This window comes from Cricetulus griseus, chromosome 3, assembly GCF_003668045.3.
Source record: "Cricetulus griseus strain 17A/GY chromosome 3, alternate assembly CriGri-PICRH-1.0, whole genome shotgun sequence".
In the NCBI taxonomy this organism is placed as follows: Eukaryota; Metazoa; Chordata; class Mammalia; order Rodentia; family Cricetidae; genus Cricetulus; species Cricetulus griseus.
The window spans coordinates 251977358-251985778 of record NC_048596.1 but is presented as its reverse complement, the minus strand read 5'-3'; the positions used below and the strand labels follow the sequence as shown (position 1 = coordinate 251985778).

Sequence of the window (8421 nt, the reverse complement as noted above, 5' to 3'; positions counted from 1 at the left end):
ATCATCTGACCTGAATGGGCGGGTGCAAACCAAAATAAGATAAATCATGTAAATAGATCTATAACCTGCAATGATACTGAATAGTAAAACATCTCTCAGTGTGTGTGTGGGGGGGGCGGAATAGGACCATATACACTATCCAAACAGTTCTACCAGCTCTTCAAAGAATATCCAACACAATGCTACTCAGGTTACTCTAAAGTCTCTTAGTCTTTAAAATAAAATTCAAACCCTTTAAAAAGTTCTGTTACTTTAAAACGTCCAACACCTTTTCGAAAGTTAAAAGTATCTGAACTGTGGGCTCTGATGGGGAGGTCTTTCTGTGTAAATGTTTGTCTTATTGGTTGATAAATAAAGCACTGTTGGCCAATAGAGAAGCAAGTTAGGTGGGACTAGTAGAGAAGGAGGATTCTGGGAAATACAATAGGAGAGGAGTCGCCATGTGATCGCCTGGAAGAGAGGACACATAAGGCCAGCATTCTCCATAAGATAAGTCCTTATAAAAATATATAGATTAGTAGTTAAGGTTGATAATTAAGACTGAGCTATCAGATACAAAATCAGAGTCATTGGCCAGCAGCATGTAACTAGTATAAGACTCTGTGTTGTTTGGGGGCCCTAGCCTGGCGGCAAGGCTTGGGCGGCTGGCAGAAAGAGTTATCGTTAAGGGCTCCTGTAAAATAAAATTAAACAAACAAACAAAAACAAGTCAAATACTTTCTTATTTCAAGACAGAAAAGTCAGGACACAGTAACAATTAAAGCAAAGCAAAAGCAAGATTCAACAGTACAAAAATTCAGTGGTTGATGTCTGAGTACCACTCACAATCTTTTGGGCTCCAAAGAGCCTGGGCAGTTTCACTTCTAGTCTCTGCCATCTGAAGTTCATGCAGCTTGTCTGGTAGCTCTACTTTGTACTGATTGCTTAGTCCTTAGCCATTATCCCATGGTACTGGTATTTCTAGTATACTGAAGTCTCCACTGCAACTGAGGCTGCATCTTCACCAGTGGGCTCTCTTAGCCTTTCCTCAGAGCCTCCAGCCATGTCCCACAGGTGCAAACCTCAACTATTCTCCATGACTCCCTCATTTCTTCAAAGCCATTACTATCTGATTGACTCTTACATATTGCCAAGTTTTGTTGCAAGTGTAAGATGCAATGGAGACCCCAGAATATATGCACTTTCCTAAACACACCAATGACAAACAGATTAAGAAACTAGAGAAACAATCCTATTTACAATAGCCATAAAAAATTAAATACCCTGTGAATAATTCTAAGCAAGGGAATGAAAAACCTTTGTAACAAAAACTTTAAAACACTGGAGAAAGAAATTGAGGTAGACACTAGAAGACAGAAAGACCTCCCATGTGCATGGGTTGAAAGAATTAATATTGTGAAAATGGTCACTTCACCAAAGCAACTGAAAATTTAGTGCAGTCCCCACCAGAACTCCAGAGCCGTTCTTCCAAGATGCAGGAAAAGGATTTTTAAAATTATATGGAGACACAGACTAAGGACAGCCAAAGCTGTCCTGAACAAAAAGAACACTGTAGGAGGTATCACCATACCTGATTCCAAGTTATACTATTGAGGTACAGTCATCAAAACAGAATGGTACTGACACAAAACAGACATGCAGATTAAAAGAATAAGCTAATGCAACTATATCTATCTGATTTGTAATGAAAATTCCAAACTATTCACTAGAGGAAAGACAGTATCAACAAATGATGCTGGAGAAAGAGGATGTGACTGTAGCTTGTGTCAAGTTGACAAAAAAGGAGAGAGAAAAGAACAATTCAACCCATGCCAACTTGAACACCAAATACATTACTATTAGATTGTTATTAAACCATAACTTTTCCTTTCTTATTCAACCTCCAATATATCACAATATAAAACATAAATGACTTCAAAAGTCCCACAGTCTTAAAAAAATCAAACACTTTTTAAAAAGTGAAGCTAGGGCTTTATCTCTCATCTTGCATAAAACTCAATTCCAAATGTGTCAAGGACTTCAACATAAGACCTGATACTTTGAAAGTGCTATTGAAAAAGTCTGTGAGTGTACTTCAACATAGAGTCACAGACAAGAACTTTCTGAACAGGATTCCAGTTTTGTAGGAAAATTAAGAGCAACAATTGACAAAAATATCTCAGGGGACTCAGGAAACTAAAACTCTTCTGTCAGTCTAGTGAAGGAACAGCATACAGAATGGGAGAAAATCTTTTCTAGTTATTCATTTAACATTATACCAAGCTGGCTAACCCAGCCCCCAAACTCAACCAAACACAGCATATTCTCTTTCGTATTTGGGTCATAGCTTTGAATTTTTAGATTTGTTTGTTAAAATTGGAATATCTATAGAGATCTAGAAGGGAGAAAGGGGCCATGTTGAGCATGGATAAAAGCATAATTCAGACATCTTGAGGTATGTGGGGATGGCAGAACATACGTGCTATGAAAATAGAGTGAGGAAATATTGGGATGGCAATGCTTAAACAGGCATAGAATGGTAAATAGTGATAAAGAATGTATAAAGAAGGCACATGAAAACCAAAATTAAATAAAAAAAACTTTGGATAGAGGTTTCATACACAGGGCCTTGGGATGCCAGAGAGTATCAATACTGATCTTCAAAGCAATGAGTTACTAAATTAAGATCCCAGTACCAGCTATGGGACACCTCTCTAGGAATTGGTGACCAGTAAAGCCAAGACTCCTCCATGTAAGTTGAGGTTAATTGTAAGAGACCAAGAGGCTACAACCACTGTAAGGAACAGCAGGGTAGAGGGACTTGAGGGGAATGGGCTCACAGAGAACATTAGAGGTATTGTTTTAACAGAATTGCTTCTTACGATAACAAGAAGAATCACCAATGCTGATGAGCATTTAGAACAGGTGCTTCAAAGGGAAGAAAAGAGGAGCAGGGGGTAGGCAATCCCTACAATAAGCCACAGCCTCGAGTTCAATTCAGCTCACTACCTAGCCCATTCTAGATCTGAAGCCTAGTAGGGTTTGTCCTTGAAGGAAGGAGTCCACAGCACCATGGCCAGTGTGTAATTATTCCCTTAGTCCTTTCCCAAAGGGGCCCTGGTCACTTACACTCTTGACTATTGTCAGGGAGAGGACCTACCAGATGTTTCAGACTGTTGGGCACAGACTCACAGCCTCATTTTGTCTGTCATGTTATAGTGAGGGTCCATGGAGTCAAGTCGTATGAGAATCCGGCTAATGTCTGGGTTACAGTGAGTCTCTGGGTCTGTGGCCCCACCCAGCTGGTCTGTCTCCAGTTCCTCAGCAGACTGGCAGATAGCTAGCAAGTATGAGCTACCCACACCCTAGAGTTGTTTGTGGAGTCTGAGCTACGGTAGTAAGAAAAGACAAATGGAAATCATGAATAATCCCCCCAAGAGCTCCGCCAAGATATGAAATTAGAAGCAAAATTAGTCTTATCAGGTAGCAGGGAAAGACAGACAGAAACGAAGGCCACCATGAAGGGCCTGGAAGGCACAGCTGCACAGAAGACTCAGGACACAGGTCTTGAGGAGGTGGAGTCATGATGTGTGTGGCAGTCATGCACCCAGAGAAACAGATCTAGTGGCCTGATGGGCCCCTTGAGGCTCACTTCTCGGCCACCGGGTACCAAATCCCCTTTTGTTCAATGCAGCACATCATGGAACAGCAGAATTGGTAGGTCTGGCTTGAAGGAAGAGATGAGGGCTGTCCTCTGAAGTGTTTCCTGCATCCCTTGTTCCGTGTGAATGAATGCTCTTGGCAGCCTGTATGTGATGAATGTGATTTCAAGGGTTTATCCATGTCACCTCCTGGATAACCAATGACAGGAGCAGCCGTGGTGAAACCTGAGAATGAAGTACATGAAAGGTGGGTGGTGAAGAACAGAGACGCCACATCCCTAAGTTAGAGCTAGCAGAGTGACAGTCCACCCACTCACCTTCCTCTGCCCAGTCTCCTTACTCAGAAGTGCTTCTCAACCTTTCTCATGATGCAGCCCTTTAGTACAGTTCCTCATGCTGTCATAACCCCCAACCATAGAAGTATTTAGTTGCTGCTTCATTACAGCAATTTTACTACTGTTATGAACCATGATGTAAATATCTGATATGCAACTCCTAATGAGGTCAAAACCCATAGTTTGAGGATCACTGTTATATTGACAGCCCTGAGACCATGTGGGGGTGACTGTGTGAACTCTACTGCATCTGCAGTACACTGCACCAATAACACCCATGGCTTTCTCGGATGGTCCTGGAGAGGCCAGCCCCTGCCTGAAGACAAGGACTCTCTACCTCTACTCAGATCTTCTATAGTTTTCAAGGCTTCTTTTGCATCCAAGGCTCTTTAGGATGTCTCAGGGCCTCCCAGGGCCTCCCTTTGTGCTCCTTAAAAAAGGGATTCACAGAATCCTGGCACATTTAATACCATCAGATGCTTCTAAAATGGTTACACTTCATACTCTGGACCTTAGCTTGTCATCTTTGAACTTGTAATCTAGGGTGCTGCTGGAGAGATCCTAATTCATCACACCCAAGTCTGTGTTCAGCTTAGCCCCCAGATACCAGCAGCAGGGAACTGGTTTGCATTCTTGCATTTTTCAGGCCAAAGGAATTTAAATGATGGTGTGATACACAAGTTGGAAGACAGATATCCTTTAGTGTCAAAAATAAAATAAACAGAAATTCACCCAAAGCCATGTTTTTTGGTTTTTTTCTTTTTTTTTTTTTTCTTCGAGACAGGGTTTCTCTGTGTAGCTTTGGAGCCCATCCTGGCACTTGCTCTAGAGACCAGGCTGGCCTCGAACTCACAGAGATCCACCTGCCTCTGCCTCCCAAGTGCTGGGATTAAAGGCATGAGCCACCAACGCCTTTAAAAGCCATGGGTTTTTAAAGCTTTTAAAGCCATGAGTTTGTAAAGAAGAGCACAGTACTGCCTGTCCCCTGTCAAATGACGTAAGTATCCAGTGATGCAGAGGATCCAAGGATTTTAAAGGCAGAAGGGCCTCATTGTTGGCTGCAAGGACCCATTTCATAGGGGTGAAATGTGTCAGACCACAGCTGACACAGATGCCCTTACAGGTGCACCCAATGTGTGTGTGTGTGTGTGTGTGTGTGTGTGTGTGTGTGTGTGTGTGTGTGAGAGAGATACAGCAGTGGTCTTTGTGTAAAGATGTGGATCTAGCAAAGCAAGTTCTTATAATGGTTCTTGCCTGGTATAGTTCTTGGTATCTGGCACACATACATACTGTGACCTTCATGGCTTAGGAACTGGCCTAACTAGGGAGAATAAGTAAATCACACACACACACACACACACACACACACACACACACACACAGAGAGAGAGAGAGAGAGGAGAGAGAGAGAGAGAGAGAGAGAGAGAGAGAGAGAGAGAGAGAGAGAGAGAGAATCTGGGATCTGGGATCAGGTGGGCCTTGCACTCTGATGGGGACACACAAGCAGCATCCCAGAAACTTATATTCACAATTTACTTTATGTACCTGAATCAAGGCAGGTTTAGTTAATCTCCACAGGGGTATGCTAGGGGAGCAGTCTCAGGCTGTAAACATCCTGAGGAAGCTGTAGCAGACATTGTGGAGCATCCATTGTCAACATCTTCGTGTGGACCAGGGGAAGGCTTTGCCATTTCCTTGAGCCTGAGGCATTGGGGTCCTTGACATGGCCATGCTCATGTCCACAACATATATTCATTCACTTGGGACTCCTTCCACACACATGTATGGTCTTTTTCATGCCTTCCTGAATTTATTTTATTTTATTAATTTGACATCATTGTGGTTGTGGCAGTATTCATGGAGGCTGCTCTTCTAGGACCATTAGCAGCAACCCCACCTGCTCCTGTCCAGACCTACTTTTTTCTAGGAGCTGCAGTAAATGTAGTTTCTCTGGAGCCTAGTGTCTGCCTTTTTGTTTTCTTCCACCATGACCTGCAGCTACAATGCTGACTGGATTCTGTGTTTGGATGAACAGAGCATCGTGTGTATATGGAGATCATAAGCCCTATGGCCTATCTGACACTTCTTTCCACCCCACAATACAGAAGAGCCAAATCTTATCATATTCTCACACAGAAGCAAAATCTTATTGGATCATGTATCAAGTAACAATAACCACTTGATGAGTGCAGAGCATTGTTTTATTTATTTTATAGTCCTTTCAAATAATCAGAGGCTCATGGTAATATCCCCATTAAAAATGTGTAAGAACTGTGAAAAGTTAAGCCAGTTCTTTCAGATCATAGACACAAGCAGACAGCAGAATTTGAATTTACTAATCCAAAGCTCCTTGCATTGCTTTCATCTTACTGAAGGTGTGTTAAAAATCAGAGGAGTCAGGGCTGGGCAGGTAGCTCAGTTGATAGAGAGTTTGCTATAAGGACTCTTGCGTGGTGAGTGTGACAGCCTTCCTGTAATTCCAGGACTTGGAAGGCAGAGAGAGTTGGATCATTAGAGCAAGCTGGCAAGCTCTCTGCTAAATGGTTAGCCCTGGATTCAATTGAGAGACCTCTCCCTTTCAATGAATATACTAGAAATCATTCATGGTCAATCCTGATGTTAACCTCAGGCTTTCACACTGGCACACACATACACGCATGCTCCCTCTTACACACGTGGTTTCCTATATGTGAACATGCACATCACATACATACATATGTGAAAAAAAATCAAGAGTCTTTATTCCAAGACTGTCAATACTGGAGCCTTTCTTCCCCTCAAGGCCTCTGACCATAAGCAGGGTACAAGCAGGACACACAGCCCATCTACTAATCCTTCTTCCACTGGCTTCCCTGGATGCTTAAAAGCAGGGACTGGCCCTAAAGCTGTATCCCTGCAGCCCACCAAAAAGATCTCCACCCAAATTATTCAATAAACAAATGATTCTGTGGGTAGCTTAGCGTCTAATCTAAAACAGTGTAGTACCAGGTGGAGTTTTTATTTTAGTTTGATTTATTTATAAAGTAATTAAAATTTTATTCAAGTAATTTTGGAGTTTCTTTTTTGAATTGTAAGCGTCTTTAACACTGAATGACACATGTGAGTTATGAAAGCTTACATGCATGTGTTCCTGAGAGGCATGGTGATGAGATACTAACCTGTTCCTGATGAGTGGGGCTCAGGTAGCAACTAATGTTGCTGGATTTCACACTTAGGTTTTAATGTCAGTGTAGGAACTACGCTAGTTGTGAACTTGAGCAAAAACCAAATCAAACCAAAACAACAGCAATAAAACAATGTTTTCCTGGCAAAGCACACGTGTTAGAGTCTAAGTGGCACAGCCGATCTGCAATGAAGGCCAAGAGGCAGTGCTAACACCGAGGACCAAGCAGGCTCACCATGTCAGTGTGGTCTTCACTAAACAATACTGCAAATGCCCTCATGACTCTGGATGACAGTGTGATTCACACATTCCCTAGACTTGCAGGGAATATGGAATTCTGAAATCAATCACATACTTTCCATGGCAACCCAAAGAACATATTTTTTCTTCCCATTCTAAATGTGTTGGGAGTGGAATTTCTTGGGGAAATTAGCTTGATGTATGAAATGTTTGTGTTTATTATTGGAGCCTGTTGCTGAAACATGATGGGCACAGCTCTGCATGTACAGGTGGGAGCACTTAGTGGGAACTGTATCCTCTGCCCCACACACGACTCCCTGGGAGGGAAGGTTAGAATTCCAAAGGCACAGAGTTCTTTGGAGTTTCACCTACAAAGTAAAGGCAGGCAACCTCTTATCAGGGTAGGTTTATTTCTGAGATCCTCCTGTCACAATCATGCTCGAGGCATTGGTCTGTGGTATTTTAGGGTGCCATCTATGCCAGCTCTTCTGTGTCAGCCTCTGTGGGCTGCTCATCTTTCCCTCCTACCTAACAGCAGCTGGCTTTAAACTCCCATCTTCATAGAGCCATCATAGGTGGTTGTGTTGACTACTTGAAGAAGAGAATGAAAGAAAAAATGTAAAACTATTTTTGCACTCTATAGTCACAGTCTGGGTAAAGTTATTGAGTATTCTGTTAGCATATGTATTTCTTTGAAATCCCGTAGCTGTGTAAGCTTCTATAGCTGTAATGCTTTGGGGTGTTTATTGATACAGGGATGACTTTGCTTGTTCCACTCTGTTCACCTAATGATTTTTAATATAGGAAAAGTGTGTAATTATGGTTCTATTCTTCTCATAATATATTCATATTCATTACTAACTCAAAATGTTGTTGTTATTAGCATTTGTTATTTATTGAGCATTAATTATATGCAAATATTTGCTGGGCACCTTCCACTAGTATTCTATTTCTTAACACACACACACACACACACACACACACACACACACACACACACATCCTTTGTATTTCTTTCTTTTCTAAGTGGGAATTACATCTC

General features: G+C 42.0%; 1 long non-coding RNA gene across 1 annotated transcript in view; it reads right to left on the bottom strand.

Moving 5' to 3' along the window:
- Positions 1 to 703: 703 nt before the first annotated feature.
- The window catches only part of LOC107979406, a 32698-nt gene continuing 24980 nt past the window's right edge, over positions 704 to 8421 (bottom strand). Inside the window, exon 2 of the long non-coding RNA XR_003484104.2 lies at positions 704 to 3866. This is a non-coding gene — a long non-coding RNA (uncharacterized LOC107979406). The remainder of the gene's footprint in view (positions 3867 to 8421) is intronic.